Genomic DNA, 23,270 nt, shown 5'->3' on the forward strand with positions numbered 1-23,270 from the left:
TCAATAAACTATTGCTGACTGGTAATGTGGTTCTGGTTTGTCCCGACAGAAGTCTCTGGGCAGGTGAACCAAGATGTTTATCATGAGGAATATTTCTGAGATTCAAGAGATTCAGGAAAACATCACTATTACCTCGTTTAGACTTCCCTAGTAACTGTTTTGCACTTTGAACTGCAAGTTCTGCTAAACCGTTTGACTGAGGGTTCTCGGGACTACTCATAGCATAGATTAAGTCCCACTCTTTGAATTGCTGGCTAGTAAACTGTGTGCCATTGTCAGAAATAACTTTGTGCGGACTACCATGGGACTGGAACATGACGCTTCATCTTGGTAATGACCAGTACTGGATGCTAGACTAGGAAGTAGATCTATCTCGGAAACAATTGGAATAAGCGTCTACTAACATGAAGTAATATTGACCATTTCATTTGAAAATGTCAGTGGCTACTGTCTATCAAGATAGTTCAGGAATCTGGTTTAGCTGAAGTGGTTCCATCTGTTGATGTGGCTTTGTAGTATTACGTAGATACAGAACCAGATGAAAGTACTCTCTCAATGTCTTGTGACATAGAAGGCCAAAATACTAGTCCTGTCACCCTCCTTTTAGTAGAATCTGTTCCTGGGATGCCACAGTGCAAGATAGCCATATACTCTGGTTGTAAGGACTTTATAACTATGACTGTTGGACCTTTCATAATGATACCATTGTCTAAGACAAAATCTCATCTCTGTAAGGAAAAGGTTGCACTTCTTGAGGTAAACTAGATTGCTTAGGGTGGCCATCCTTGATTGATGAAGTGGTTGAGCTTCTGTAAAACAGGATCTGAGGCTGTGTGATTTCTGAGCTCAAAAACTTCACTCCCATGACTTCAAAATCAAGTTGCTCATGCTGTTCAGTGGTATTTCTGGATGATCTGGATAATGTATCGGCAAGATAAAGAAGTTTGCCTTTTGTGTAGATAAGATTGAAATTATACTTTTGCAATCTCAACATCATACGTTGTGGTCTGGCTGGAGCTGTATGCATAGGCTTTCTCAAAGTAGTAATTAGAGGTTGGTGGTCTGTTTCGATCTGGATAGGTCTGCCATAAATATAAGCATGGAACTTCGAACATGCAAACACCATTACCAAAAGTTCTTTTCTCTATCTGAGCATAGTGCATTTCAGTTTGGGTTAGAGTTCTGGATGCATAGGCAACAAGTTGACCCTCTTGCAAAATGACTACACCAAGACCAAATTTTGAAGCATAACCGGAAAGAGCAGCTGGTTTGTGAACATCATAGTATCTGAGAGTTGGTGTACTGGCAATTCTCTGTTTCAGGGCATCAAATGCTCTCTGGTGCTGTTCCAGTCATGACCAGGATACATTTTTGTGTTGACTCTGAGTGGTGCTGCTAGTTGACTTAAGTCTGGAGTGAACTTGCCTCGATAGTTAACCATGCCAAGAAAACATTGTAGGGCTTGAAATTTGTCTGGAGCTGGCATCTCAAGAATAGCTGTTTGCTTGGAAGGTTCTGGTCATAAGCCTGAACTGGTAAAATAAATGACCAACAAGTAACTTTTCGTAACCTGAACATGCACTTTTGAGGATTCAGCTGAAGATTCAGTTGGCATGCTCTTTCCAGAACTTTCTTGAGGTTTCTGTCATGCTGAGCTTCACCATTGCCTCTTGCTAAAATATCTACTATAATAGCACATGGATACCCAGAAAAAAAATTGCTCCATTGCATGCTGAAAGACTTCACTGGCAGAATTTATTCCAAATGGCATTCTCAAAAGTCTGTACCTGCCAAAGAGAGTGCTGAATATAGTTAGCGACGAGGATTTCTTGTCGAGCGAAATTTGCAAAAATAAACTCTCTGCATCTAAGACAGAAAAAACAGTGGCATTTGGCATCAGAGCTACAACTTCTTCGACTGTCCGCATTGAATGATGTCTTTTCAGTGCTTTGTTCAAATTTCATGGATCAATATATATTCTGATATCTGAGCTTTTCTTACGAGCTGCCATCATGGAGCATACCCATTCAGTAGGTTCTACAACTGGACATATTACACCTTGCTGCACCATTTTGTCAAGCTCTGCTTTGACTCTGTTCTGCATAGCTACTGGAACTTTCTGGACTGGCCTGACATGTGGGTATAACTTCATGAAGTACACACCTGGAAGCTTGCCTAATTTGTCTTCAAAAAGATCAGCATAGGTAGAGAGAATGTACTGGGTGAAATTAAAGCCGTGGTCTTTTAAACTAACATGGTGAGTTTCCTTATTGAATGGAAGCAGTCCCATTTTCAGTCTGTGAGACCTAATAACTGGGCATGCCTTTTGACCACATAAAATAACCAGTCATAACGTGTCCCAGCAGAGTAACATGAAAATACTACTGAGCCTTCAGTTTGACTCTCTTCACCACCATAAGCAGCAAGCCAGTGTGTCTGTCACATTGCTGGCCAAAAGGTAAACATTTTTCCCTTTTAGGCTCATGACTTCCACCACAATTACGACAGTTGGCAATGAAAGGGGGTGGGAGTCCATTCTTTGAGTATGACTCGCTCTTAGTCTAAACTGAGATTGTGCATGCTCTTGAATTTGCTAGAAAGCTGTGGGATTTCCCAGGGACTATTGCAGGACCTACAGTTGCTGCCATGAGCTTGGGATGGTCTATTTTAACTACATGCTGCATACTATCAACATTGGCTTTACTGCATATTCTTCCAAGGCCACTTTCATTTGTAAGCATATTTGTGTGCTTTTCTGTGAGCTGGTATATCTGACAAATCTCAGTGGCCTTATTCAAAGTTAAATCGGTCACAAAGCAAAATCTTTCTCTCAGCATCATCTTTAATACCACACACAAGTTTGTCCTTTATCAGCTCGTGCCTTAAATCACCAGATCAGCACTTTTTAGCCTTATTTCTCAAATCAGTTACATGTGCTGCAGAAGTTTCACCAGGCTTTTATTCCCTTGTGTACAGTAAGAGCCTTTCCACTGTAACATTCGTTTGGGGGTTACACATTTCTCTAAATTTAAGTTTTAAGCATTCGGGGTTTTCTCTCGATTCAGCCGGTACAACTGTGTGATGGTTTTCCTGCAAAGACAGCAGGTGCATACACAAATGAGCGCTTCCTTTCTGTGGCTTCTGACCCAGCTAAATTAAGCAGAATAAATGACTTTGTATGGTCATCTTCATCAGGAAATGCAGCCTGTATGAAAATATCGTACTCTTGGTCAGTCTCCAGTTCTCTGCAGTATCATTGTCAAACACAAGTGGACCTGGTTTTCAAAATCAGTCTGCCATGCCAACAAATTTTGCCCAAGCACACTGAAAAATATGGCCTTTGTAATTCTATACGAACAAGCTATGTGTGCTGTAATAACTTTCAAATGCACAATAAACTTCTAAATACTGTATTTTGCAAAATATGCTTTATAGTGGCTATATTTTGTGAAATAACTGCAATGTAATGCACAAATATGCGAACACTTCATGCACTTCAGACAACTCAAATAGCTTTGATGCGAAAATGTAGTGCTTAGCGAAAAAATGTGGCAGTTTCCCATATTTAATTAATTTTATGCAATTCGGACTTTATTTCAAACATTTTCTGCAGTTACTGCAACATATTAATAGAAATATTAAAATATTGGATATGTCGGTTACTTAGAAATTCCTTTAGAGTGTTCTAAATGCCTCATTTCATATTTCGTGAATAAGAAAGTTTTGAGCAAGTTTTAATACCTGAAATTAGTTTCGGACCAGTTTTGTGAATTGTACGTGCAGTAGGGATGATTCACTCCTTTTATATTCCTCCAATCTTAACTGAGTGCCTCTCTGTCTCGAAACTAGAGAATCTGGATCCTATTCTGACACTAGTCTCTCTAGTATAGATGATGAACAGGCGGGGGTAGTTCATTTTATGTGCTTTTATTACATAGAAACACATTAGGATGGGTAGCAGCTTTACAAAATAAAAATGAACTGATTAACTGACAGACTACACAGACATACATGCTTACGTCTGAACAGCTCACTAGAAAATGGCAGTCAGGCTCACACATGCTAAGTGTTTAGTGCAAGCCGCCTCTAGAAAGCTTTTTAAAGCTGTACACACATTGATCTGCACTGTCTAAAGGGACAAAAAACATTTTAACTGTTTGTATCTTACAAGAAGTTAAAACGATATCAATAGTATGTTACTACTGATAACCACGTACAACAGCTTCATTTTTCTCAGTTTTTGTATTGTCTTTTGTTTAGGCGCTTCCCACATATCTTTAGCTGCCACATGGAACTATTTTTAATCCATACCTCTAAACACTTTCATTTTATCATGTCCCCATAAATGTGGATATTGCTGAACCAATTTGTCTGTGGGTACATAATTTACTGATATTTCCCTTGTTTTAGCTTCATTCATTTTGTGTCCAGCAAAGTTTTGAAACTGTCTCTATATGTTCCACAACACTGTAATGTCCCTTTATGGTTTTGTCAGGTATAAAATATCATCTGCAAATAGACCCAGCTTTTCTTGACTACCATACCAATTATATTCTTGAATTTAGAGTCTCTTAATTCCTTTGCCAATAGTTGTAAATATAATGTAGATAAGGGGGAGAGAGGACACCCCTGCCTGGTTCGTGTGGTGAAGCAGAACTCTTGTATATCCTCCTCCAACCTTTATAATTTTATTTATTTATTTAACATTTGTTTACCGGTATAATCCGCCTTGGAAGGAGCTGTTTTTCAGTGGAAGCTCTGCATGTCTTTAATGTGGGAGGAAACAGGAGCACCCAGAGGAAACCCACACAAATGCAGGGAGGACAAGCAGACTCTGCACAGAAGGCACTCCAGTTGAGAGTCGAATGGAGAACCTCTTGCTGTGAGGCGACAGCACAAAATGCTGCACCACTGTGCCATCCTAATTTTAACAATTTTATCAGGGAATGCAAATGCTTTCATTGCCCTGCTCACACAGTCCCAGCTTACTCTGTCAAATGCTTTTTCTGCATCAAGACCCACCAACAGCAGTGGTATTTTTACTTTCTGCTTCCCTCTGTATTGTCCTGTTAATGTTGTCAAATGTTTGTTTCCCCTCCACAAAACCACATTGATCATGTCTATCAATTTTTGCATCATTTTTGCCATTCTTTTAGCAATTACAGACATGAACACTTGATAATCACGGTTTAGAATTGAAATGGGCCTGTATGAAGCTGGATCTGATGGATCTTTACCTTCTCTAGGTATTACAGCTACCACAGCTTTCTCCCAGGATGCTGGTACTTCTCTTAAGATACTGTAAAACAAAACCTTCCACATCTTTATCATTGTTTTCCCTCCTAGCTTCCAAACTTCCACAGGAATACCATCTATTCCTGGGGACTTTCCTGTAGATTGGTTATACATAGCCATTTTTATCTCATCTCTTCCTATCCTAACTGTTGGTAATTGAGCCTCATCTACTTCTAACCATGGCATATTTAATTCTTCCATAAACATTTCCATTTGTACCTTTTTCTTGATTTCCATATTTCTCTGCTTTATACAGGCTCATAGAATTTCAGAAATATTTCTAATAGTTCTACAGCATTCCTTGTTATTTTCCATGTTATAAGCTCCTAAGCTTGGTTGCAGCCCTTTCTACTTCCTGTTGCCTAAGTCGCGCTAAAAGTTTTTGTGGTGTAGAGAGATTAGCAAAAAAAAAAAAAAAAGTTGCTTAACCGCAGTCATTCTAAACTCGTGCATATTATCAAGGTATTTTTTGTTTAGCATTCTGCAGATGCTGCTCCTGTTCTGTGAGATTCCCCCTATTTTGCTATACTTAAACATTTGTCAGTCCCTGTAAGTAATTACTATTTTTTAACCATATCTCCCTTTCTTTTATTGCTACCCTATTTTTAAAGTCCACTTTAATTTTATCGCACTCCCTAGCTATATTTTCAGAAGAAATTTCTGTCTTTAATAGCTCCTGAATAATTTCCCCTACCCATTCCTTAAATTACTCTCTCTACAGATAGGTGGAAAAATGCCAGTGTCTCATTTTTATTTCATTGCCCCGTGTTTTTATTTTGGTTATTGATGCATGATTTGAAATAGTTATTGGGTGCGTGTCAAGACCTTCAGTTAAATGCACATGTTCCTGTGAATTGTAAATTCTGTCTAGCCTAGCCCAGTTTTTGTATCTTGGGTAATATGTAAATTCACTCCAGACTCCTAGCACTGAATTGGCATCTTCCATACCAATTTTTTTCATGAATTTGTTTAAAAAAATTTACCCTCCTTTGTTATATTTTTCTTTCTCGGCCTTCCAGACATCTTCGCTATTGCAAATCAAATTTGAGTCCCCACCTATAAGTAATATTCATTGCTGAAAGCTGATTATTTCTCCCAGAATTTTCTTAAGCTCCATTGTATCAGTTTTTGGTGGAATATAAATACATGCCAGTGTAATCCTCCTCTCTTGCCAGTAGCCCCTTAGTACTACAAATCTACCATTATTGTCTTTTTTTTTTTTCTATCCACTTCCAACACTATTGGAGCTCCTCTTGCAATTAATATAAGTAATTCCCTTTTCCTTTGTCCCAGGTATTCATAGGATCACAGGAGGGTACTAGCCTAATGGCCCTGTGGCCCTTGCAAGCCTAGCCAAGAGTTTATCCCCAAAAAAGAAACCTTAGTCAGCACCTGTCGCCCCTGTCACTGAGGGGAATAGGTGGAACTCCTAGGACACATTTGTGGTTTCCCATCCACTCATCAAGGTTGCGCTTGAAGAGGACCAGTGAGGTACTCTGACATGTATGGGAAGTCTATTCCAGAGACAGGAAAGCCTCTGGGAGACAAACCTGTCTCTCCAGCAGGTTTTGTTGATGTTGCATATTAGATTTAGGTCTTTTGAGTGGGTAATGCATGAGGAGTTAGACTTGCGGATATAGAGCATCTCTGGTAGGGCAGGGTCTGATATTGTCTTGTGGGCAAGATGCATATAACCTCTGCGCAATCTGTACAATATCAAGTAAAGTGATAGTGATTCCTAGCCTCTCTGCATAGGACAGGTGTTGGAGACCATGGATTCTTTGTGAGGTGTTTCTGTGGCCTTTCAGTTGGTGCAGGTGTTTGGAGAAGTACATACCAAATGGAGCGTTGTACTAAAAACGGGAAGTTGAACTCAATTATTGACCTAATGGGTGGAGTACAGAAAGGTAACCTCCTTTTTTCTGGATGCAATCCCTTTAGTTATGAGATGAACCAAGTAAAAGGCTTTTCTGACCACAGCTGCTACCTGATGGTCGAATGTTGGATTGTTAACCTGTGGTAACAGACCTGGGTACTCGGGTTATGTGCTTAGGGGGTTGCTTTTGATGTGGTAATCAGTAGGGACCATGTTTTTGATGAATGGTATGATAATACATTTTTTGCATTTAACTTGAGGCCATGACTTTGGCACCAGTCATTTGTTGCTGTGAGACCCTCTTGCAGTATGTTAACATCATTTGGGGAGTCAGTGACAGCACCCAACTTAGTCATCTGCAGACCTGGTCAGCCATAGGCCTTTTGTCTTTGCCTGGACCTCTGAGAAGTAGATGCCAAACAGTAGGGGTCCCAGGACAGATCCCTGGGGAACACCACTTCCTTCCCTATGACAATAAATTGTTCTTGGATGTGGCTATTACCACCACTTGCTGGCGTTTTTTTTGCTGTGAACACCACTATTGACAGGTCTGCTGTCAGAGGTAGAGGCGCCTTTTTTGACGTTGTGGGTCCTATTGGTGAGCCAGTTGTCCACCCACCTGATGAGAGGGATTTACACCAAGTTGTGTTAGCTTTTTGATGATGCCGAAGTGGGGGATTGTGTCAAAGGCCTTGGACAAGTCAAGGTAAGCTGCATGTACTGACATTCTTTCATCCAGGGCCTTGGTGACGGTCTCAAAGTAGTCTACCAGGTTTAACAGGCAAGATCTGCTCTTGAATCCAAAATGGGTGGGATTAAGTGCTTGGAGATTGCCTATGTCCTTGTTTATGAGATCTGTAGTAATACGCTCCATGGCTTTACAGATCAGATTTGTCAAGCTAACAGGGTGATCGTTTCCAGGGTCACTAGTGGCACCACCTTTGTGCAAGAGGATGACAATGGCAGTTCTCCACTCTGCTGGAATAAAGCCTGTACTTAGGCTGTGGTTGAATAGGGTGCTCAATGGTGAAGCTAGTTCTTGCTGGAGATTGTGCAGAATACAGCCTGGGATACCATCAGCTCTCATGGAGACTGTGTTCTTTGCATTGAATAGGGCCTTTAATACTTGGTCTATGGGGATGTGATGTGTGGGGCAAGTATCAGGTATGTCAAATGATCCTTTGCAGGTGGGATTGGGGGGTGAGGTTTGCGCTGAACCTAACTCAACAGGATCCGTGTAAGTGGTACTGTTAAGTACTAAGTCAGAACAAATCTGGGCTTTGCCATGGAGATTTCAGACATAACTGAAGAAGGCTTTATGCTTTCCCTTTGTTTCAGAGGCTAGTTTGAATGAATTCATAATTGGCTCTCTAAGTTTTCACTAATTATCTAATTTGCTTGTTGAGGCTGAGGAGGGAGTTTTTCTAATTTGGAATTTGTTCCTTTTTACCCTTGGACAATAGTTTTTCTTTTGTTCTAAAGCCTGTTGATAGAGGATGTCCACCAGACAGGTTTTTGTTTCCTTGAGGAGCAGGTTTTAGTTATTTTGGGTATGGCTGTCCATGCAGTTGTACAGGTGCTTGTATACTGCATTGGCATACTGTTCCGCACAGTTGTCTGCATCCTTTGTGGGGGGGGGGGCAGTGGTGTGAAGCTATGGATACCTTCCCTTAAGAGGTTATAGTCAGCTTTTGAGAAATTTTTTAGCGTGGTTAAGGCTGAGCGGGTTGGGTGGGATAGAAACTTCGAATGAGACAGACCGATCTGATCTCACCAGAGAAGAACATAATATGGGAGTGGACGCCCATGTTGGTGAGAACCAAGTCTAGAATCTCATCTCCCCTTGTGGGGGATGAGACGAGCTGGTCTAGTGCCTTAGAATTGATGAAGTCAAGGAATCCTTGGGTGAGTGCATTGTTGCAGGAATAGTTCACCCAGCCTATGGTAGGGTAATTGAAATCACCAAGGATCAGGGTGTTTGGGGGTACCTTGATGGAGTCAAGTAGGTAATAGGTAGGAGGAATGGGTGTCCTGAGTCATGGAGGGGGGTGTATAGCAGACTACAACTTGGATGGGTGTCTTGCCAACTGTCAGTTGCACCTGGAGAAATTCTAGTGCATTATGCTGACAAGTTTGGAGGTGTGCCTGTCCTTAATGAAGATAAGACTCCACTACCCTTAGTCGTCCTGACCTCATTTTGGAGTCTGAATGAGGTATAGCCTGGTAAGGAAGGGGTGCTCTCTGTAGCCCTGAACCAAGTTTTCATGACCTCGCAGACAGTGGCGTCTTGCAGTGCAAGGAGAGCTTCCAGTGAGTGCATTTTCAGGTTAAGGCTCCTAACATTAAGCAGCATGACCTTCACTTTGCTTTTTGACAGATCTTTTATGTTGGAAAATTTGTCTTTGAGACATAGCCTAAAAAAGGCACAATGGGGGAGGCAAGAGCCTTGGCCAGGGTCTGGAATCCCAGGGCTGACAGGTGGAGGCTATCTCTGGCAAAGCATTGAGGCCCATCAACCATGTCATCCCAGGCAGACATACTGGATCCCCTTGGAAATAGACCAAAAACTAAGTCAGTTGTCCATTATTTTTTGTTGGCATTGTGATATCATTCTTGGTGAAGGAAGGATGCTGCTTAGGGCTAGGGTCATACCTACCTGGGACACGTACTCTGACAGCTCAATCATGTATCGCTATATATAGTCCAGGGAGGTAAGTCTCAAGTCATTCGCATCAACCTGGACAATGACAAAGTCATACTTGTGCCTGTTGTGGAGAGACTTAAGTGTGTGTGTGATGTGGTGGATTTTGGTACCCGACGGGCAACTGACCATGACCTTCTCCTTGTCTAGCCTGGTGAGGGGGACATCAGTGTGTCTCTCAATTAAATTGCCATTCACTAGTATGTTTGGTTTATTAATGTCTTATGGGCTGCATTGGTTTATTGCTATGCCTTATGGGCTGTTTGTGACACACTGGTGTGTTGTCTGCTGTGTGTGATGTGTTGGTGGTGTGTGTGGAATGTTTGTGTGTGTTTTGGAGGTCTCTGCTGTTTAGGTAAGTTTTTATTGAGGACCTCTCCATGTGTGTGTGTGTGCTTGGCTATGTGATGTTTGTTCTAGCAATCTCCTCTTTGTCAGGAGTACTGACTGTAGCGTGAGAGAGCATAGATTCTATTGAATAACCATCCTGAAAACCTTTTAACATTCACATGTTCATTTCTTTCCAACTGTCTCCTGTGTTGTGTAGGTCTTTTCACTCTACATTTTAATATAGTTCATAACTCTTTTTTTTTTGTATTTATCGGTGAGGACCATTACTGATTGAAGACATTAGAGAGCATTGTGTTCTTGAAAAATTATTTCCACCTTTTAATGTAGTTAACAGCTTTGTTAAATGTCTAGTTCCAGCTTTTGTGTTACATGCATGTATCGTTTGGCAGGTTAATCTGTTTTATACACTTGTTTCTTGTCATGTCTGTTTGAGTCTGTCACATCTTGTAGAACTTTTGGTTTTATTGAAAACTCTGAAACGAAAATAGAAACGCACCCCAATATCAACCAAAAACCTATTAACTCACAAAACTGTACATCTTCAAATACTATGTTTTACTCTCCTAATAGGAGCAGATGCTACAACTGACAGCCGCACCATAAAGACTTGATAGCCTAAAAGAAAGGTTATCCATGCTAAGACGCATGGTACAGCCTGTAGTTCTGTTAAGTGCTGTCAGGGTTTGTCTTAACTTTATAGCTCTGTCAGCTGGGAAAACACCTGAATGTTTTTAGAAAACATTTTCTCCAAGCCATTTTTCTTGATCAGATTATCTGCTAGAGACAAGAGAACCAGACACAAAACTGTTTACTAGAAAAAAGCTTTATAATAAGCAGTATTTTTTTTCATTTACTTGCTTTCTCCTAATTACTAGATTTAAGCTAATGGCCTTAACCCATTCATTCCTCTATGCCTGAGTGAGAAATAGCACACCATTTTTTTCTTTTGACGTGTTCTGTTAAACCATTTTTTTACATTGCAGTGCCTACATTTGTTAAAACTGAATAAGGAGGAAAAAGAGAAGGGAGAAAAAGTGGGCACATTTTTCATTTGGTACATGGGTAAGGGGTTTGGATTCCTTTTCTTCTGGACTACCTCACTTGTGGCTTTGATCTATGTCTCTGTTTTTCTACCATGATAGTCCATATATCTATTTCTGACATCTATTAAGGCACTCAGAATTATTTTTTAATCTCTGTAATGATTTGTAACCATTTCTGAGGGGGAGCTTTTGCTTTTTTGTTTAAAGTCCCTCTTGGGCAGCCTTTTTAGACTGACAACCCTCCCCAATAAATTCCCCTGTGACAACTTAATGCTGAATGTGTTGTCTAACATTCCTTGATTTCTTCTCGTTTATACATGTCTTGCATCCACATTCGACTTGTATATACTATACTACTGAAACTGGTGTTCACATTGTTGCATTTTCCATTACCCAGTTATATTTAACCTTAAACATTGTTATGCAGCCATTAGGGGGCCATTGTATCAAAACAGAATATTCTTGCCCTACAGCTGGAATAGCAGTTTACATGTTTTCACTTGTTGCCCATCTTCTACATTCATACTGTTATACTCCGCCAGCTCATAGCTGTATGCACTTCAAAAGTAAGCAAAACTCTCACCAATTAGGGCAACCAAGCTCTCAATTAAGTATGGCTCAAGAGTATATTAATCTTCCTGGTGCAGCTCTCCAGAACACAGCCATCTTTCTTCCTTCACATTTCAGCACAATTTAGACACCTAGGCTAAATCTTAGATAAGAAATCAAATGTGTTTTAGTTTTTCCTGTACTTGAGGAATAATTAACATACTTCTTTCTCAGTACTTAATGTCCTACGTTTAGTTGGTATTTCATACCCCCCCCCACTTTGAACATCATTCAGTCCTAACCATCTTGGATTTAAAATATTTCCCTTTCTTTAGGTAATATTTCTTTGTAGACCGTAGTGTCTGTAATGTTCTAATCAAATGTTCTTTCAGCATGCAGTCTTTTATACAAGGTGGAACATCGCACTCATATAATCCTCATTCATTCCCTTTCACATTTTTGTTTCTTTTTGGCACAACTTAAGTTGGGAGGGTGGCCTAATGGTTAAGGTGTTTGCCTTAAAAACACAAGGTGCAGGGTTTGAGTCTCACAAGGGATAATTGGCTAAGCTTAAAATGGCTTGCAAGGGCAGTTAGCTTAGTACTACTCTATGAATCTATGAATCTACATGGCTAATACTTTGCTGCTTTAAATAAACTTGGTAATTACAGAGCCCAGTAACTGTAAATGCTGTAAAAACTCTGAGAAACTTAAGCAGTGGCAGACCTCTATGTTAAATTTGTGTGCGTGGCAGACCTCCATGTTAAACTTGTGTGCTTGACAACTAAAGTTTGCTGTTGAGTGGTTTTGCAGTATTTTACAAAATACATCACTGTAAATGTCAGAATTAAGTATTCTATTTAGTTTATTTGTTGATGGGTTTTTGCATGACTTTATCTGGTAGGATTACAGTATAGTATACATATGGATCTGATGTCTTCTTCATGCCTCCTCATGATGGTCTCAGATCCAACCTTCAGATCTGGCTCCGCCACATTCTCCAGACTTGGATCCAAACCTCCATCTCCTCCTCCTCAACCATAATGCACTAACTACATCCACCCAAGCACCTCGGATCTCATTTGCCACGTCAGAGTCCGAACGGGGATCTCTTTGCTCTTGATCGATTCTTGACTTTCTCGGTAAAGTCAGGATAGTTTTCGATATAGTTTGGTTGTAAGTCCTCTCTGTTGTAGTTCTTCTTAAATCCTTTGTGTGTGTCTGTTTCTTTCTCCTTTCCTTCCTGTAACAAAAAGTTGTAGTTGCTATAGTTAAGTTGTATGTAAACTTAAGTTAAAATTGGAATTAGTCTTAGAATTGGTCTTGGTTTAAGTTTCTAATCTAAGGTTACTTACCTTTCTGTTTAGCCTTTCGTTGACCGCTGGTTTTTGAAAGGCTTTGGCTGTTGTCATGTCTGACAGATCTTCTCCCAGCTTCAGGCATTGCACTTCTTGTGGGCATAAAATCCCCAATCAGGATGCCCACAAGGATTTGCGTGTATTGCTTAGGTGCAGACATTTGAAGGCCGAGTGTTCAGTCTTTGCTTCATTTAATCCTCGGGCTCTGACAGGTGTAATAAGTTGATTCTGAGAGGTCATCTTCCATCGTAGGCTGCTGAGGCTCAGACCCCCTCCTTGCCTTCCACTTAATCGTCTTCTGCTAAAGAAAAAATAAGAGGTCTCTGTCTCCCCAAAAGATCCTTTAGAGCCCAAAGCTAAGTCAAGAAAAACTTCATATCCCAAAAAGTGTGTACCCCCCTCAGATCCACAAGCGTCCTCGGATCCAGGGGATATTTTCTTTATTGCCTCCTCCACTGTCTGCTCTGGTGTTGAATCTTGTGGCTCAGGATCAGAGAGCTATGAGCAAATCCCCTGCTCACTCAGTTAAATCAAAGCACTCCTGACCCCCCTCGTCAGCTTCGTCCATATCCTCTTGAAGCTGGTCTGAAGCGGACATGAACAGAATTTATTTTATTTATTTGCAGTTGGTTTACCAGGATAGTCCATTGGGCCAAAGTGAACCCGTTTTCAGTGGAGTCCTGGGGAGAAAAGCTCCATAAACAATCAAGGTTACAATATGATGTAGATTATAATCTTACATGTGTTATAAAATAGAGCAGACCAAAGACTATTAACATTACTATATGTCATAGATTGAAAATATACAACTGGATTAGACAAGGACAAATATTACAAACAGTCTAGGTTAGTGATAAATGAACAGGTAATACAGAATTTTAAAGGAATAATTACAAGATATATACAGGAACATTAATACATGTTAGTAAACTTGCAGTGACAGGTATAGGCAAGAATTATATACATTTAGCAATTAATTAACCAGAATGATGAAGGGATTCCTCAAGGCACAGATCCAGATGGGGGTAGTCTCTGCTCTGTCCCCTGTCAGACCTGTGAGCTACCTACCTATGCCATACCATCAGGACTTCTCCCATCCGGCCTTCGGTTTCCTGAGTTGTAGGGTTCAGGACTCCTGTGTGTGTCAGGTTCAGTGTAGGGGAATCTCCCTAACTCGACGCCGATGTTACCCTTGATCAGCCCTTTTCTGATTCTCTAGGAGCAGAGTGAATCTTGGAGACGAGGTGTTGGTGCTGGGTCCAGGGGAGTGGGGTCAGCTCCATCTTTGTCAGAGCCATCTCTTACCTTATGAGATTGGCACTTGACAACTTGGGTACAATCCCTTCTGGGGGCTGTGGATCTAGTGCGAGTCTTGGCTGTTTTCCCCCTGTGGCTTCGGGAAAGACTGAGAGGATCTCTCCCAGTCTGTAGGGTTTTCAGGTAGTGGAGAGGGTTTCTACCAAATTGGAGATCTGTCACCACATGTCCAGCAATCCACCCCATACCCCCATTGGATCAGGGCCTTGAGTCCATTTGTCTTGCCCAGAGTCCTCCCGTCCCTAGTGTCATCCAGGATCTCCCTGCCCAGGAGGGTCCCCTTCTTCTAACACTTCCCCAGAGTACCTCGCTGAGGAAGTCCCCAGAATAAGACATGCAAAAGGCAGCACGTTGATTTCCCTTTGGAAGTCCTTAACCGAAGACACTAACTTCAGTGAGGGGGGAAGGACCCCCACCTGAGGATATCTCCTTCTGAGACATTCTAGAAATCTTAAAGCAAAAAGGTGGGTGGGTCTGCCCAGCCTCCTCCTCCTGAGGAGTCTATGCTCTTGGAGGCATTTAGGTGGGTCCATCTATGACCTGGGTTACCCCCCACGTGGCTGACCTCATTGATTTGTTTTCCTGCCAGGCATGGAAGGAACCAGACACCATAAAGCCCATTCTCAAGTTCCCTAACATGTTCCTTGTACCTCTGGCAGATACAAAGCATTGGCACAAAGATCCTGTAGTTGATGCCATTGTGTTGGCGGCAACCATTAAGAAAGAACTGGCAGAATAGACTGCCAATATCCATTTGCCTAACCAGGAGTCTAGAATGTTAGAAAGGATTGGGAAGTAATTTTACACCTCAGCCACCTTTGCACTGTGGTCTTTCAAATGACCTAGCTCACTTTACCAGGCTGCAGCGAGATCTGATCAAGGAACTTTCAGCCCATATCGCTCTCACTCTGGCTCTCTACCTCGCTCTCTTTTGCTCTGTCGCTCTCTCTGTTGTGCTTGCTCTCTGTGTTGTGCTCGCTCTCTGTTGTGCACTCTGTCGCTCGCTTTGTCGGTCGCTCTTGCTTGCTATGTCGCTTGCTCCGTCGTGCTCTCGCTTGCTCCGTCGCTCACTCCGTTGCACTCTCACTCTGCTCGCTCTGTCACGCTCGCTGTCATTCGCTCCATTGTGCTCGTTCTGTCGCTCACTCCGTTGTGCTCTCTTGCTCACTCTGACGCTCGCTCCATCGCTCTCGCTCGCTGTCGCACTCTTTCTCTCTCGCTTGCTGTCGATCGCTCTGTCGCACTCTCACTCGCTTGCTCCTTCTTGCTCTCTGTCGTTTGCTCTGTCGCGCTCTCTCGCTTGCTCCGTCATGCTCTCGGTTGCTCTGTCGCTCACTCCGCGCTCTCTCGCTTGCTCTGTCATGCTGTCTTGCTTGCTCTGTCACGCTCTCGCTCTGCCGTGTTCTCACGCTCTGTCGTTCGCTGTCACGCTCTTGCTCTCTTGCTCTGTCGCACTCGCTGCCTCACCTGCTGTCTCGTGCTCTCATGCTCTTGTGCGCTGTTGCTCTCTAGTGCACTGTCATGCTCGCTGTCTCGTGTGCTGTCACGCTCGCGCTCTCGTGCACTCGCTCGCTGTCGCTCCCCTAAGGAGGCATGCCTAGATGAGGCCATGTGATTTTGCGGAGCCCTTTCAAGTGTCCTTTGTGTATGTTCCCTACAATGGCGATGGCTCTTCACTGTTTGGGCCGTCAGAGATATTTTCACTCTCACCGAAAAGGACGGGAAGACCCTTTTGCTGTAGGAATTAAATTTTCTGTGCCTCATAGGTCCTTCTCCAGGAACCAATGTGGGTGTAAAAAAATGTGGTTTTGTAAATCCCAAGGGCCTTTCCAGGACCATGTGGGAAATCCTCTATATGCAGAGGAGGTTTTAATGGTAGGTGCTGCCCTAGAGGCAGAGGGCCCACAAAACTAGGGCTTCAGAGAGACCTTTTCCAATGAGCCCCATCAGTGCTCCTGAAGCTCTCCCCAACTGTCTCTCTTTGGAGGCAGTTTGGGTTCGACTCACTCTGCACTGAGAGCCTGGACCCATTTGATTTGACCCCCCCTGGGTGCCAAGCATAATATCCAGAGGCTACTACATTCCCTTTTCTCTTCTTCCTCCAAATTCCAAGAACCTCCCCGAAATACCACCCAGTCAGAGGGAGCAGGCAGCACAGGAAATCCAACAATTGCTACAAAAAAAGAGGCATCCAAGAGGTCCCAGCTGAACAAAGGGAATTCGGAACAAACTCCCGCTTCCTTTTAGTGCAGAAAAGACAGGAGACCTAAAACCCATTCTGGATCCTAAGCAGGTTTAAATGGTTATGTAAAGAAGTTGAGGTTCAGAGTGGTTATGGTTCAGTCCATTCTGCCATTGTTGCACAAGGACGATTGGATGTGCTCGATAGATCTCAAGGATGTGTACTATCACATCAAAATAGACAGGTGTTCCAGGAGATACCTGCGCTTTCGGTTGGGAGCCAGTCATTTCCAATTCAGAACACTGCCCTTTGGACTCACCACAGCCCCCTGGGTGTTAACCAGTTGCATGGCAGTGGTAGCAGCTCACATGAGACTCAAAGGATTCTGGGTGTTTCCAAACCTAGATGATTGGCTCCTTACCGCCCCCATGAGGCAGCAGTTAATCCAAGACAGAGATTCCTTAATCCATCTTTTACACTCCCTGTGCATCACTATAAACCTAAACAAATCCAACCTGGCTCCTGTGCAGAACCTGGAATTCATAGGAATGCAGCTGAACATGAGAGATCAAATAGCTTCCCTCTGCCTCCGCCATGTGATGTCACTGAAGAATTAAGTTTGGACGTCATCTCACAAGTCCTCCCTTGCAAGGCCAGTTACAAGTTCTAGGATCCATGTCAGCAACTATTCTGTTAGTTCTTCTAGCAAGGTTCTTCATGCAGAGACCTTCAGTGGACATTTATCAGCCCCTATCCAGTCCCATCAGCTGGACTCCCATTTGCAGATACCACGCCCGGTGGTGGCTTCTGTTGGACAATCACTTTCTACGTAGACAGTTTTTGACCCCCCCCCCCCCCAATTGCTTCAGTGACCACGGATGCCTCCAAGTTTGGGTGGAGGAGGGACATTACAGTGGGAAGATAGTCCAAGGCACATGGTCCCCTATCGAGGCCAGGTTGCGTACCATTGTCCTAGAGATAACAGTTCTAACTTTGCAAGCCTTTCAGGACGCCCTCCCCCTGGGGACTATTGCAGTTCACACCAACAAACATGTCTGCTGTCTGGTACATCAACAAGCAAGGAGGAACCTGTTCATATCCTTAGTGCATGGGGACCATGAGTGTTTGTGAATGGAAGATATCTTCAGCTCTTCTCCCTTCTCTCACTGTCTCTCCTTCACATAATGGATTGAGCGGTTTGTCATAATAAGACTTCTGGGCTAGGCATTTCTTTAACAAATAGGCTTTCACAGATGTGTTATTCTTGGCACTTGGAATCAATAAACTATTGCTGACTGGTAATGTGGTTCTGGTTTGTCCCGACAGAAGTCTCTGGGCAGGTGAACCAAGATGTTTATCATGAGGAATATTTCTGAGATTCAAGAGATTCAGGAAAACATCACTATTACCTAATTTAGACTTCCCTAGTAACTGTTTTGCACTTTGAACTGCAAGTTCTGCTAAACCATTTGACTGAGGGTTCTCGGGACTACTCATAGCATGGATTAAGTCCCACTCTTTGAATTGCTGGCTAGTAAACTGTGTGCCATTGTCAGAAATAACTTTGCGCAGACTACCATGGGACTGGAACATGACGCTTCATCTTGGTAATGACCAGTACTGGATGCTAGACTAGGAAGTAGGTCTATCTCGGAAACAATTGGAATAAGCGTCTACTAACATGAAGTAATATTGACCATTTCATTTGAAAATGTCAGTGGCTACTGTCTATCAAGATAGTTCAGGAATCTGGTTTAGCTGAAGTGGTTCCATCTGTTGATGTGGCTTTGTAGTATTATATAGATACAGAACCAGATGAAAGTACTCTCTCAATGTCTTGTGACATAGAAGGTCAAAGTACTAGTCCTGTCACCCTCCTTTTAGTAGAATCTGTTCCTGGGATGCCACAGTGCAAGATAGCCATATACTCTAGTTGCAAGGACTTTATAACTTTGACTGTTGGACCTTTCATAATGATACCATTGTCGAAGACAAAATCTCATCTCTGTAAGGAAAAGGTTGCACTTCTTGAGGTAAACTAGATGGCTTAGGGTGGCCATCCTTGATTGATGAAGTGGTTGAGCTTCTGTAAAACAGGATCTGAGGCTGTGTGATTTCTGAGCTCAAATATGTGTGGAAGAAAAACTTCACTCCCATGACTTCAAAATCAAGTTGCTCATGCTGTTCAGTGGTATTTCTGGATGATCTGGATGATCTGGATAATGTATCGGCAAGATAAAGAAGTTTGCCTTTTGTGTAGATAAGATTGAAATTATACTTTTGCAATCTCAACATCATACGTTGTCGTCTGGCTGGAGCTGTATGCATAGGCTTTCTCAAAGTAGTAATTAGAGGTTGGTGGTCTGTTTCAATCTGGATAGGTCTGCCATAAATATAAGCATGGAACTTCGAACATGCAAACACCATTACCAAAAGTTCTTTTCTCTATCTGAGCATAGTGCATTTCAGTTTGGGTTAGAGTTCTGGATGCATAGGCAACAGGTTGACCCTCTTGCAAAATGACTACACCAAGACCAAATTTTGAAGCATAACAGGAAAGAGCAGCTGGTTTGTGAACATCATAGTATCTGAGAGTTGGTGTACTGGCAATTCTCTGTTTCAGGGCATCAAATGCTCTCTGGTGCTGTTCCAGTCATGACCAGGATACATTTTTGTGTTGACTCTGAGTGGTGCTGCCCAGGAGGGTCCCCTTCTTCTAACACTTCCCCAGAGTACCCCGCTGAGGAAGTCCCCAGAAGAAGACATGCAAAAGGCAGCACGTTGATTTCCCTTTGGAAGTCCTTAACCGAAGACACTAACTTCAGTGAGGGGGGAAGGACCACCACCTGAGGATATCTCCTTCTGAGGCATTCTAGAAATCTTAAAGCAAAAAGGTGGGTGGTCTGCCCAAACTCCTCCTCCTGAGGAGTCTATGCTCTTGGAGGCATTTGGGTGGGTCCATCTACGACCTGGGTTACCCCCCCACGTGGATAACCTCATTGATTTGTTTTCCTGCCAGGCATGGAAGGAACCAGACACCATAAAGCCCATTCTCAAGTTCCCTAACATGTTCCTTGTACCTCTGGCAGATACAAAGCATTGGCACAAAGATCCTGTAGTTGATGCCATCGTGTTGGCGGCAACCACTAAGAAAGAACTGGCAGAATAGACTGCCAATATCCATCTGCCTAACAAGGAGTCTAGAATGTTAGAAAGGATTGGGAAGTAATTTTACACCTCAGCCACCTTTGCACTGTGGTCTTTCAAATGACCTAGCTCACTTTACCAGGCTGCAGCGAGATCTGATCAAGGAACTTTCAGCCCATATCGCTCTCACTCTAGCTCTCTATCTCGCTCTCTTTTGCACTGTCGCTCTCTCTGTTGCTCTTGCTCTCTGTGTTGCGCTCGCTTTCTGTTGTGCACTCTGTCGCTCGCTTTGTCGGTCGCTCTTGCTTGCTATGTTGCTTGCTCCATCATGCTCTCGCTCCATTGCTCACTCAGTTGCACTCTCTCGCTCTGTTGCTCGCTCGGTGATGCTCGCTGTCATTTGTTCCATCCCGCTCGCTCTGTCGCTCACTCTATCGTGCTCTCTTGCTCACTCTGATGCTCGCTTCATCGCTCTGTCGCACTCTCGCTCGCTCTGTCACGCTCTTACTCACTCTCTCCTTCTCGCTCACTGTCGTTCGTTCCGTCACGCTCTCTCGGTTGCTCTGTCGCTCACTCCGCACTCTCTCACTTGCTCTGTCATGCTGTCTTGCTTGCTCTGTCACGCTCTCGCTCTCTCGCTTGCTCTGTCGTGCTCTCATGCTCTGTCGTTCGCTGTCGCGCTCTTGCTCTCTTGCTCTGTCGCACTGGCTGCCTTGCACGCTGTTGCACCCGCTGCCTCCCCTGCTGTCTCGTGCTCTCATGCTGTTGCGCGCTGTTGCCCTCTAGTGCACTGTCATGCTCGCTGTCTCGTGTGCTGTCACTCTCGTGCACTCGCTCGCTGTCGCTCCCCTAAGGAGGCATGCCTGGATGAGGCCATGTGATTTTGCGGAGCCCTTTCAAGTGTCCTTTGTGTATGTTCCCTACAATGGCGATGGCTCTTCACTGTTTGGGCCGTCAGAGATATTCTCACTCTCAGCGAAAAGGACGGGAAGACCCTTTTGCTGTAGGAATTAAATTTTCTGTGCCTCATAGGTCCTTCTCCAGGAACCAATGTGGGTGTAAAAAAATGTGGTTTTGTAAATCCCAAGGGCCTTTCCAGGACCCATGTGGGAAATCCTCTATATGCAGAGGAGGTTTTAATGGTAGGTGCTGCCCTAGAGGCAGAGGGCCCACAAAACTAGGGCTTCAGAGACACCTTTTCCAATGAGCCCCATCAGTGCTCCTGAAGCTCTGCCCAACTGTCTGTCTTTGGTGGCAGTTTGGGTTCGACTCACTCTGCACTGAGAAGCCTGGACCCATTTGACTTGACCCCCCTGGGTGCCAAGCATAATATCCAGAGGCTACTACATTCCCTTTTCTCTTCCTCCAAATTCCAAGAACCTCCCTGAAATACCACCCAGTCAGAGGGAGCAGGCAGCACAGGAAATCCAACAATTGCTACAAAAAAAGAGGCATCCAAGAGGTCCCAGCTGAACAAAGGGAATTCGGAACCAACTCCCACTTCCTTTTAGTGCAGAAAAGACAGGAGACCTAAAACCCATTCTGGATCCTAAGCAGGTTTAAATGGGTATGTAAAGAAGTTGAGGTTCAGAGTGGTTACGGTTCAGTCCATTCTGCCATTGTTGCATAAGGACGATTGGATGTGCTCGATAGATCTCAAGGATGTGTACTATCACATCAAAATAGACAGGTGTTCCAGGAGATGCCTGCGCTTTCGGTTGGGAGCCAGTCATTTCCAATTCCGAACACTGCCCTTTGGACTCACCACAGCCCCCTGGGTGTTCAATTGCATGGCAGTGGTAGCAGCTCACATGAGACTCAAAGGATTCTGGGTGTTTCCAAACCTAGATGATTGGCTCCTTACCGCCCCCATGAGGCAGCAGTTTATCCAAGACAGAGATTCCTTAATCCATCTTTTACACTCCCTATGCATCACTATAAACCTAAACAAATCCAACCTGGCTCCTGTGCAGAACCTGGAATTCATAGGAATGCAGCTGAACATGAGAGATCAAATAGCTTCCCTCTGCCTCCACCATGTGATGACACTGAAGAATTAAGTTTGGAAGTCATCTCACAAGTCCTCCCTTGCAAGGCCAGTTACAAGTTCTAGGATCCATGTCAGCAACTATTCTGTTAGTTCCTCTAGCAAGGTTCTTCATGCAGAGACCTTCAGTGGACATTTATCAGCCCCTATCCAGTCCCATCAGCTGGACTCCCATTTGCAGATACCACGCCAGGTGGTGGCTTCTGTTGGACAATCACTTTCTACGTAGACAGTTTTTGACCCCCCCCCCAATTGCTTCAGTGACCACGGATGCCTCCAAGTTTGGGTGGAGGAGGGACATTACAGTGGGAAGATGGTCCAAGGCACACGGTCCCCTATCGAGGCCAGGTTGCGTACCATTGTCCTAGAGATAACAGTTCTCCTAACTTTGCAAGCCTTTCAGGACGCCCTCCCCCTGGGGACTATTGCAGTTCACACCAACAAACATGTCTGTTGTCTGGTACATCAACAAGCAAGGAGGAACCTGTTCATACCCTTTGTGCATGGGGACCATGAGTGTGTGTGAATGGAAGATATCTTCAGCTCTTCTCCCTTCTCTCTGTGTGCCTTATGCGGATACATCATGTCTCGTTGTCCTGCATCTCAACATGTTCAGTTCCAGAAATGTGACTTCTCTTGTAGCTGAGATCAACAAGTACTCTTAGTGTGTGGTTTTCGTATATTGTTAATTATTTATAATAGATAGACACGGAGAAAAATCAGTGGTATATGCTTAGGCTGAGTTTAGTAGTTTGCCTGCCTTCACCTTTCTTGTGTTTTAAATGTAACAATGAATATAGCAATAACCCACTCCTGGGTGTGGGTAATGCTGGATTTACCCACTGTTGGCGTGGTTTGGTCCTGAGGGTGAAGCCAACCGTGGGTAAATATAGCATTACCCACACCCAGAAGTGGGTTATTGCTATTATACCATGACATTATTTAAGAAAAGAACTATTACTTTTCTTAAATAATGGCATAGTATAATGCCTGTTTACTGCCCTTCCGCAGATGTCTGGCATCCGCGGCAGTTCTGATGTACTGCGAGCCTGCGCAGTACATCAGAGTTGAGCAAAAACGGAGAAAGCAAGATCTCTGTTGCTTTTTACTGTTTCGCTATGTTAAATGGGTTTAACATAGCGAGACAGTTTTAAATAAGCAACGGAGATGTCCGTTGCTTATTTTATAACTGTCTCGCTATGTTAAATCCATTTAACATAGCGAACAGTAAAAGCAATGGAGATCTTGCTTTCTCCGTTGCTTTTTAAAACACTGCCTCGCTATGTTAAATGGGTTTAGCATAGCGAGACAGCTTTAAAATAAGCAACGGAGATCTCCGTTGCTTATTTTAAAGCTGTCTCGCTATGTTAAACCCATTTAACATAGCGAGACAGTGTTTGTGGT

The 23,270-nt window shown here is 43.3% G+C and overlaps 1 protein-coding gene across 1 annotated transcript in view; it reads left to right on the top strand.

Annotated features, from left to right (window-relative positions):
- Window positions 1-23,270, top strand: part of FNIP2 (folliculin interacting protein 2) — a 1,139,819-nt gene that overhangs the window by 153,602 nt on the left and 962,947 nt on the right. The gene's annotated exons all lie outside the window — the stretch shown is intronic.

This window comes from Protopterus annectens, chromosome 2.part1 (genome assembly GCF_019279795.1).
Source record: "Protopterus annectens isolate FY-2018-M chromosome 2.part1, PAN1.0, whole genome shotgun sequence".
NCBI lineage: Eukaryota > Metazoa > Chordata > Ceratodontiformes > Protopteridae > Protopterus > Protopterus annectens.